Source organism: Marmota monax, unplaced genomic scaffold (genome assembly GCF_021218885.2).
Source record: "Marmota monax isolate L192 unplaced genomic scaffold, Marmota_monax_Labrador192_F-V1.1 WCK01_AAM20220418_F8-fsc00074, whole genome shotgun sequence".
NCBI classification, from domain to species: domain Eukaryota; kingdom Metazoa; phylum Chordata; class Mammalia; order Rodentia; family Sciuridae; genus Marmota; species Marmota monax.
In genome coordinates this window covers 9678396-9689837 of record NW_026694232.1, presented here as the reverse complement: position 1 = coordinate 9689837, position 11442 = coordinate 9678396, and positions in this window count along the sequence as shown.

Genomic DNA, 11442 nt, shown 5'->3' with positions numbered 1-11442 from the left:
TTCCCAGATAGCCTGGCTCATATTAGGACCCAGAGTTAAATTTTGAAATCCCAAAATGGTCAATGGTAGATAAATGACTTAGTGCACAGTTGCCAAACAACCAGATCTTCTTTGTCAGAGAAAAGTGAGGATTTTTCGTGTCTTTATTATGCTCAGGTCAGTGAGGATGGGTGGAAATTACTGATGCTTATCACCAAACTAGTCAAGTATGCATGTGTGTGTGTGTAGGGGATTACATAAAATATTTCTATGAAGCCACTCCCATACCTGTACTTTAGGTACAGAAATGTCTGATTAACTTTAAAAAGACAAAAGTAAAACAGAAATTAAAACACCAGTGGCTGATCTCAGTCAGTTCAGACCACACCTCTTTCCTGTCCTATCACCACAGACAGTTCACCAGCTAGGTAATGAAGCTGCAAAGCAGACAGTCATGTTTTTAGCTGTGCCCTGCTGTTGTGCAGGGACTCTGACCCAGGGAACAGATTTAGGGTATAGGCTCAAGGTCATAAACATGAACTTCTGAGCATGTATGTTGGAACCTTTTACTTCCTTTGGGACTGTGGCCATTATTGGGTGTTGGCTGAGGTGGCCTCATGGGTTCTTCCAGAGAATTTCCCTATAAGTGACCTGGCTGGATTGGCGAACACAGACTTTAAGCCCGCACGCGTGGGCTTTTGACCTTAGCCCCACCTGTTTAACCTGAAATCTGCCTAGGCCTCTAGTGTTATTAACTAACTGCCCCCTATTGGTTCTTAATACTTTCTCTCCTTACTCCCTCCTTCTATCACTGTATAACCTTGTCCCTGACACAGTAATATTGAGATTTGCTGCGCCTTCATGGCAGACATAACTCCTGGCTCAGTGTGGTTTCTTCCCAATCTTGGGGTGGGGACTGGGCTGCGACACTTACCCTGTTGCTCAGCCCCTTGGAGACGACAGCTGGTCTTGCCTGTCTCCCACATACCCTTGTCGCAGGGAGCAAAACATGTACCCCCAACCCCTTATGTAACCTGTTGGCAGTGTGACTACTTTGTTTGAAGTGCATATAAAAAGGGCCTATGGAAATGGTTGTGAGGAGGGGATAAAATGGAACTGGCTAGGGGCTGAAGCTGAAGCTGGCTAATGGCTATGGCTGCCTCTGAATAAAGGATGACCAATATTCCCACCATGTCTTACATCTTCTTCTACCTGCTAAATCTGTTTCCTGGGTCTGAGCCCCCACATGATAATTGGCATAGTTGGCAGGATGTTCCACAGGTGAGAGATGCTTTAATCCTGGTGGACAGGAGGGACCTGTGGCTAATGAGCACCTTGTAGCACTCAGTTGCCAAGGTCCTATTAGCACAAATTCCTGTGTAGAGTTGGGATATGGTGAATAGGTCCCTTGTGAGCATAGAGAAGACTTCTGATTACCCTGCAGTGAATGTGGAGCTGCTGGAGCAGATTGTGAACTGAGCAGTTGTGCCCAGGTGCCAGCCCATGGCCAAGGACAAAGATGGCAGTGGTGGTGCCAGTGAGACAGAGTAACAGTCTAAGGAGCTGCATGCACAGCTGCTGGGGCCATGGGGTAAATGTGTCTTACAGCTCTGAGAGCAAACACTTATGCAGCTTTACCAGAGACTGCCAAGAATAAGAAGTCAGAAGATAAGGAAGAAGCCTTGAGAACCAGAGTATGGTTGCCAGAAGAGGATCTGCATACTTGACAATACCCCTCAGCCTCCCCCATCATGCTGATGGAGTCCCAGTAGGAGGAGGAAGGTTAACGCCTGCAAGCCCAGCCAGTGGTCAAGGAGAAAAATCAAACAGTGCAGCTGATGGTTCTGATGGGCAGCTGCCAGCAGGGCTGGCACAGTAGTCAAGTTCACCTCATTCCAACAGTAGAGTTGGAGATGGTGGACTTGGGAAAATAATTTGGACAGAGGCCAAGAGAGGCCCTGGCCAATTTGTTGTTATGCCTGTGAGATTCAAAGGTGCTGCTGGCTGAGAAGGGCAAGACACCCCATGTGCTACATGTTATGGATCTTGCACAGACTTCTGACTTAGATGTACTGGAGGCCAGCAGGAGCCAGGAGAGCCCTGTATACTGGAAGCTGGTAGGCACCACAGAACCCAAATGTGCCAGGAGCCAGCCAGTGCCAAGAGAGCCCAAGTGTATTAGGAGTTGGCATGAGCCAAAAAAGAGAGAGGTGCTAGGGCCTATTACCTATGTAGGTGAATCAGAAACAAGCCCATACCTCAGAATAAGGCATCCATACTCTTTAGTGTTTGTTACACTAATGATTCCAGTCGTGGACAATTGCCCATGTGGCTGGCAGTGGCTCTGAAGTCAGAAACATGCACTGTTTGGTTTGGTATAGGTATAAGACAAGGAAGCCAGTGAGCTGAACTAAATGGTGATAGCAAATGAAGCATTCCCCATAGTGATATGTACTGATAGTTGTGCTGTGTATTGGGGACAAGTTCTGTGTTAAGAGGCTTGGGAGCTATCCCATGAAGAACAGGTAAAAATGGGGCATGTTATGGACCATGCCCCCCATGACTAGCCCAGGGAATGATGAAGCAGATGCATCTGCTAGGGTGCAGTAATTAGAGTGGGTGCCTCCCACCAACTTGGTGGCTTAGTTGCACTGCTGCCCTCTTCAGGTATGAAGATGATGTGAAATGTAATCAAAGAGTGGGGTTTGCCTTTAATATGGGATGCCCTGGTAGAGGCTTACCAGGCATGTGTTTTCTGGGCTACAGAGTGTACACACCCACTATGCTTTGGATTTCCAGATTGCCAGGTAATGTGGAGACACATCATTTTGACACAATTGTAGGTTGACAATCACCCTGTATTGTTTGCCTTGACAGCAGTGGATATTACCACAGGCTTGTTGTTTGCCTGACCCAGTGGTCAAGCAAGTCAGTGCACTATGATTTCACCCTGTGTTGTCAGCCTTGTATAACCAGCACATCACAATAGAAAGTGACCAAGGTACACATTTTACAGGTCAGGATGTATAGTGACCGGCAATTCAGATTCAAGGGAAGCTGTATGTTCTATGTCACCCACAGGCTGCAGGCATGATAGAGAGATATAATGGGTTGCTTAAGCAAGGACTTAGGTCTGCAGCCAACACCTTCCACAATGGGGGTGGGCACAGTGCCTATGGTTAGCTGTGAAAGCTCTGAATATGGGTCCCCAGTGAGGAGGAACAGCTACTGTGGAAGCTTTGCTGTGTCACACAGCAACACCATTATGCATCCAGGTGACAACAAAGGATGCTGAACTTAAGACTGGGTTTGGAAAATGATGGAATGTTCTTTTGCCTGCTCCCACTGGAATGACTAGGGGGCAGACTGTGGATTGGACATGACTCTGGACAGAAAAGTTCTCCTACCTTCACTGGGTAGCCCTGTTTGCCCCACAGGGAACATGTTTGGAGTGTGATCTCCTTGTAATGCCATGGATAACTAATGAAGCCCCACCCCCTGGATGACTTGGCCCAGGTACCACAGATGGGACACAAATTCTAAAGTGCACATTTGTTATTTCCCTTTGACCTATTATGAGTCCCCTGGTGCTGATGCACACTGACCTTGCTGGGGTACAGGACCAAACTGTACAAGTGTGATATCACCATAAGGGAAACTGCCACAGGCAGCCACTGTGCTTTCCCAGGACTCAAAGCTGGCATGGATTTTCCCAGATGCATGTGATTTGCCTGTGCTAATACTTGCAACTTCTTTGTTCTTTTATATGTAGGTGTGTCCTCACCAATACCATTGTGAACTGTACACACACCTATACCAGAGATTCCTTCTGGGTATGCACTGAAATGCTTGTAAGCTTTGCTGAACAACCTGGTGAATCGAGTCTATTCCTGAGCAATTGAACATAGCTGGAAAGACTTTAATTGCCATCTCAGTATGGGATGAAATTGGCAATTACTTTTAGTAATCGTAAGGGATGGGGCTTGTCTTTAAGTTGTATATTGTTGCAGCTCATATTGTTATGAATACAGGGCTCTGCTCTCCTTGCAAAGGGATCATTGCAGAAGACTTCAGATGTGTAGATTATACAGTAAGGAATCCTAAAGAGGTAGATTTTGAGGGCAAGCCAGAAATGACTATATTTAGGCTGTCTCACTGAGAATTCTGGTGGGGTATGTTATATAGCCAGAGCTAGGAATTTGCTCTTACGGTTAGTCAAGGTCAGAAACACGGTAATTCACCATATAGACTCAAGGTCATAAACACGAACTTGGAAGCATCCCCAGCACACCCCATGTAACCTGTTGGCAGTGTGCCTTCTTTGTTTTGACTGCATATAAAAAGAGCCTATGGAAATGGGTGTGAGGAGGGGATAAAATGGAACTGGCTAGGGGCTGAAGCTAAAGGGATGGGGAGACTGGCTAATTGCTATGGCTGCCTCTGAATAAAAGATGGCCCATATTTCCACCAGGCCTTGCATTTTCTTCTACTTATTGAACCCTGAATCTGAGCTTGCTGGGATATAGAACCAAGCTGTACAAGTGTGATATGACCATTCAGGGAAGCTGCCACAGGTGACCACTGTGCTTTCCCAGGATGCAAACCTGGCAAGGAATTTCACAGCCTCTGTTCAACACCAGGTCAGCACACAAGTTTTTTTTTTTTCTCTATGTGAGCTTATACTAGGACCTGGATATCTCTGAAATAGAATTAATACACACAGGTAAGAATCAAAGCCTGATGTATTCTCTACTTTCTGTGAATACATGGCATGAGAAAAAGTTCCAGATGATATTTAAGGCAGGAATATGCTCAAGAAAATCTTTCTCATTAAGATAAGGTGGGAGGAAAGATTTCTAAAAGCCCACTTTTCTGAAGATGAGAAGATTCAGACACCTGAGCCCTGAGTTAAACTGTTGATGTGTGTGGCTTTGCTGACCTGGCTCACATTCCCTCTGAGGCACTGCACGGAGAGAAGGCCTTGAGGACAATTACTTGAGTAGAGTAAAAAGTTAAGATTGGAACTAAAGAACATGCATGCCTTAATTATATATAATTGAGGCTAGGTTCATTTTTTTTTAACAATTTTATTATAAACAAAGTTACAATGAAAAGACTTGAACATGTATTTTCAAGCTACTGTGTGAGCGTCACTTTAGATGAATAGACTTGCTGAATAGAAGGAAGGACACAGGTAGCTAGTAAAAGTCTCTCAAATCATAGCCAAAAATTTCTCACAAATTCATATTCCAGATTATGTGCAAGTTTTCTACATCTTACATAACAATAATTATTTTTCTACTTGAATTATACAACTAGGCAAAAATACAAGACTAAGGCCAAAAAAGTTTATTGTGTAAATTATCTGCATAATTGAAATCAATATTAAGATGCTTACAAGGCTTGATTGTATGCTTCTATGGCTCATTTTAGATATTTTAGATTTTTTTTCATCCACACTGCTTTCATAAGCTGTTAAAAAATGTAGTTCTGATAGGGACTATGCCCATAAAATTAAATTTAATCAGAAATTAAGCAAAACTTGTAGACAAATAATATGCACATTAACTAAAATAAATATGGTATATTATATAGATTAAACTTCAGAGTGAGATCAGAATAACAATGATTTTCCAAATTGTTTGAAGAAATATAAATTTAAGGCCCTTCTGGAAGAAGTTATCCTTGGATCCTTTATATAAAATGAATATACAGTTTTTATATATTATGGTTTCAAATTTAATTTTACCTCAGTAATATTACTAAATTGTTTTATTCCTTTAAGCTCAGGTAGATGTTTGTAAGCTACCTGTTACACAATAACAATGCTAGTATTTCTCAGAATTTAACAATATTTTTAAAAATACACAACAGATATGGGCAGGAGGACTGAGCACAAAGATTATTGTAGGACAGATAAATCCTGCTTCAGGGACTAGCTTGAGACTGGAGAAATAAGAAAACAATTTTTAATAATATGACTTTCAGTATAACAATTATGCACATCTTCATGATAAAAGATATAAAAATTGTCAGATGCTTACTCAGATAATGAAAATATTGGATGTGAGACAAGTAAGAATGTTAGAAGCTATTCCATGTGCAAAAGACAAAATATAAGGAAGGGTGCCAGTGGGTGACAGAACTAAAGCTAGTATACTCAGTGTATGTCTATACCATGCAAATGATTCTTAATGTGTAAGTCAGAGTTGTTATCTAGACTCAGAAAATGATAACAAGGTAATGTTTTCACCTACATAAATATCAACCAGATATGGTGGTGCAGGATGTTAAGGCAGGAGAACCCCAAGTTCATGCCAGCCTTAGCAAATTAACAAGGCCATAAGCAACTTACCAAGACTGTCTCAAAAAACAAATAAATAAAAAGGACTGGGAATGTGGCTCATTAGTTAAAGGACCCTGGGTTCAATCCCTGGTACCAAAAGAAAAAGAAAAAGAAAACAATTCAGCAGTATGTTCCTTTGGCAACCTCAGATATTATGATAACCATAAACTGCTCCTGCAAGTTTCCAACCTCTCCCTGGAGGGCAGTATTGTCCCCACAAAAAATACAGGCCCAGAGCCCCTCTGCAGAATTAACTGGATGCCTTTGCCTCTTTACCACCTGTGGTGAGCCGCTTCTGCCGTTTCTGCAGATTATGGTCGCCATTACAAGATGGCGCTGGCTCCGCTGTGGTCTGTGACAAACAATTTCTTATCTGGGAAAGTTGGCACATGATTTTTCATCACCCTGTGAGAAAGTTCCACGCGGCAGCTTTGCATTGGGGCTTGGGATGCTTTATTAAGGCTGGGAGGGGCACCCGAGAAAAAGAAGAAGAAATATCAAGGGCCTGAATAAACTGCTGAAAGAAGATTCCTGAGTTGCGTCTTCCTTGCGGGCAAGGGGTCGCGACAAGTGGCGCCGAGACCCGGGAACCAGAACTTTCAACAGTCAGGGGTGGTGCACCGGTTAGTCCCAGGTAAGTGGGATCCGCGATCAAAGCGGGGTTAGTCCCAGGTAAGTGGGATCCGCGATCAAAGCGGGGTTAGTCCCTAGTAAGTGGGATCCGCGACCAAAGCGGGACAGCTCCTCTGTAATGAAAGAGAGAGCCTTACATTTTATTGCAGCTGCACTGTGTACTTTCGCTTTCTTTTTTTTGTGCTTCCTTTGTTGTTGTGTCATGGGTGCCGCATCTTCAAGTCCGCTTCTCCTGGCCCTAGATGGCCTGTTACGTTCCAAGGGACTGGAAGTGAAACATAGTACTTTACAGAGATTTTTACAGAAGATAGATATCGCTGCACCGTGGTTTGCATTTTCGGGCAGCCTTACTGTGCCTAGTTGGGATAAATTAGGCAAAGATCTTGACTTTGCTTCTGAGCAGGGCATATTAGAGGGTGGGGTGATACCCCTTTGGAAAATGGTCCGTGGTTGCCTTACAGATGGTAAATGCCAGGAAGCTGTGAGTGAGGGTCAAGCTATTCTTGAGCAGCTGCATGAGGAAAAATCTGAAGGATCATGTAGTGAAGTGGCAGAGAGTATTAAAAGTAACAGTAGTGAGAAGGCAAAAGAGCCTGAAGATAAAAATAGGAGAAGGCTCTACCCAGACTTGACCGAATTAAAAACGCCTGAGAACACAAGCGACTCAGAGAGTTCTGAGGACCTTGATATATTGTTACAACAACTACATAAGATAAAAATGAAAAAGAAGAAAAAGGAGACACAGGGCACGCAGGCCTACTGTAAGAAGGGGAAGGGAGTTAACATCGGTCAACAAAACTCTGAGGAGGAGGAGGTAGAATATCTAGAAGAAGATATGGTGCCGATTGCCCCACCTCCGTATGTGGGGGGGAGCCAAGGTTCCGGGAGATCTTTTCATGCACAAGTTTGGAGGACAGTTAATACAGATATGGGACTTGCATACCCTGTATTTCAGGACAATAACAGGGGAAGATATCATGAGCCTTTAGACTTTAAGATAATTAAAACCTTGGCAGAATCTGTCCGCACTTATGGCATAGATGCCGCTTTCACTCTCACTCAGGTGGAGGGACTTACTAGATTTTGCATGACTCCCTCAGATTGGGCTAGTCTAGTCCGCGCTTGTGTTTCCCCAGGGAAATATTAGGAGTCCAAAGTTGGCTGTTTAATGTTTCTGGCAGTACCCAAGACTCGGAGTGAGGTAGGAGGCTTAAAATTTCTGCAAACAATTCACAATTATCTAATGCTACATTACCCTCCGCAGCAGTCTGTCTCCAATCTCCGTTCCTGTTTCTTTTGGCTAATGTTACATTACAGGGGATGCTTAATTGTTCTAATATTACCTGTTACTTGTCTGAGTGTTGGAATGGCTCCTGGACTACGGCAATGGTTATGAAAATTCCAACTTTTGTCCCGATCCCGGTTACTGCAGATCCAGAGTCATTTCCTATTGTTGAACTGATTAGAGCCCGTAGAGATTTTGACATTACGGCAGCCATAGTGACAGCTGTGGCAGTGTCTGCTGCTGCAGCAGTTACAGCTGGAGTAGCCATGGCCAGCCAAGTACAAACTGCTGCCACTATTAATCAGGTTATTCAACAAACATCCACCATACTTGAGTCTCAAAGTAAAATTAATCAACACATTTTATCTGGGATTCTGGCTGCTAATCAAAGGATAGATCTGCTTCAAGCTCAAGTTGAGGAATTGTCTGACCTAGTACATTTGGGTTGTGTTGACCAACGTGCACATTTATGTATAACCTCTGTCAGATTTAATGATTCCAGAAATGCCTCCCGCATCATCGGAGAGTATCTATCCGGAACCTGGTCCATGGAAGCAGAAAACTTGATCCAGTCTCAACTAACTCAGATTGCTGTTTTGAATAGTACCCGTGTCGAACCAGTGACTTTGGGTCAATTCACCGATTGGATATCTTCTGCTTTTTCCTTCTTCAAAGAGTGGGTGGGAGTAGGCATTTTTGGTGCAATGTGTTGCTTCAGTGTTGTGCTCTGTTTGTGGCTTCTCTGTCGCCTTAAAACTCGCCATGCACAAGAAAAGGCTATGATCATACAAGCTCTTGCAGCTTTAGAAAATGGCAACTCGCCTCAAGTCTGGCTTGCGCATCTTAAGCAGTAAACCTTTGTCATGGTCGTTACACCCCAAGTTATTATAACATTGCACTGGGATCGACATGACTTTCCTTGTTATTCTCTTAGTGTTGGAAAGCCCTTGCACTCTGCTGGTCTTACTGCCATTGCACGCAGATGGGTTTCCACACTAGTACTTTTCTATCGCCTTGAAGTTCGTGCCTTTCTTTCAGGGTGCTGTCAACTTGTTTGTCATTATAAACAGCCACAGTTCAGCCTCAGCTATCCCCCTTCGTCCACCATCGTCACGATACAGGATGCGAGGCAAGGCACTGCACTTGAGTGATCCTTGAAGAGGACCTCAAGGAGAGCATGTCCTATTGCATGCGGGTTAGACGCGTTCACGCCCCGCCCCACGAAAAAAGGCGTCGGCTGATATGGCCTCAGATCTGGGGAAGGGCCCTCCTTGGGACTGAGCCATACTATGCAGCCACTTCTGCACAGTGGGATAGGACCTCTACTCTCGCCTGTATTGTTTTAATAAAACAGAAAAGGGGGAACTGTGGTGAGCCGCTTCTGCCGTTTCTGCAGATTATGGTCGCCATTACAAGATGGCGCTGGCTCCGCTGTGGTCTGTGACAAACAATTTCTTATCTGGGAAAGTTGGCACATGATTTTTCATCACCCTGTGAGAAAGTTCCACGCGGCAGCTTTGCATTGGGGCTTGGGATGCTTTATTAAGGCTGGGAGGGGCACCCGAGAAAAAGAAGAAGAAATATCAAGGGCCTGAATAAACTGCTGAAAGAAGATTCCTGAGTTGCGTCTTCCTTGCGGGCAAGGGGTCGCGACAACCACCCTAGCTAGCAGGAGCAGGAAAAAGGCCTAGAGATATTGTCTTGCCTCTTTTCAGCCAGTTTTGTCTTACAGTGTTCTTGCACATGAGGAGAAAGTCTGAGTTCAATTTCAGGATTCTAATTAGGTATATACTATAAAAAAAAAAACACATTTCAACTGACACTGGCTCAAGTACCTAAGAAGAAGAGTCATCACCTTGTTTTGATTGTTTAAATAATTTAGTCAAGTGCAGTGAGTTGACTCTTTTATAACCTGCTAGAAAACTTTTATTTTTCCATTAATTATAGCCCAAGTAAAAATATGCTGTGTCAACACTGTGGTGTGCATGGTGTCCAGAGGAAAACAAGTAAATCATGTAACATTAGAAGATCATCCGTTAGAACCATATGACTTGGAAAACCAAAATGGAAATAGCATTCTGGAATTCTGTTTGTCCAGTCTTTGAAGGATTGACATGCTGCTAGCCAAGTGAGTTTTTCATGGCTATGCATATAATTTCTGGGACCAGATAGTAAAAAGCCTTTCAAGCCAGTCAGTATTCCAGGCCATGAGACATTCTCTAGGCCTTTTTCCTGCTCTCCTGCAAGCCTAGGGTGGTAACTCAGAATACATGTCTTTGTCATGGGTGATGCACTTTTCACTGAGGACAGCAAGAACCTTACAACTCTTGTAGACTCTGTTTGTAGAAAACTGAGTACTGGAACTGGGGTTGTAGTTCAGTGGCAGAGCATTGTCTCACACATGTGAGGTACTGGATTTGATCCTCAGCACCACATGAAAATAAGGAAACAACATAATAAAGATAAAAAAAGAAAACTTAAAAATAAGAAAGAAAACTGGGTACTTATTTGGTTCTGAAAATAACATACTATTGATTGAACCTTGCTCATGTTTGGCTTGAGACTAAGCATGTGGCATGGAAAAGACATCTTAGAGCATAATTAGGTTCTAAAAAATCCTCTTAGAATTCCAAAGTAAAAAGCAAATGCTTTACTTTGGATTAGTGGCAGGAACCTTCAAACTGTGCCATAATTAATGACCTGATTATGATTCCTGAAACATATTTAATATAAACTTTATTAACATACGATGGTATCCCAGCTCTTAGCTTATCAAAATCTCAAAAATGAGGTATAAGGAAGAATCTCATTTGAAAGAATTAGAAAACACATAGGATTTAGTACAAGTTTTGGTTCAGTAGATATTTTTGAGTGAGTGAATATTTTCACAAATGAATAAACACATAGACAGATAAATGGATAGATTACTATATAATTCTTGATTAGCTAGACAAGATACTAGACTCCTCAATTCATAAAAATGAAATTCTATGAAATTGAGCCCTTTTATCATTGTCCCTTAGCCATTTAAGAACTAGAGCAGTTGTATCATTGTCAGAAGTTTCTGAGTCATAACCCTCTTGACTCAGTTATGCTTAGTAACATGGTTTCCTAGTGCAAGTACATCCATCTGAAATTCATTCTAACCCTGACTTTCTGCAGTTATTCCTTGTGACATATTTTACTTCAGAACTTTTGA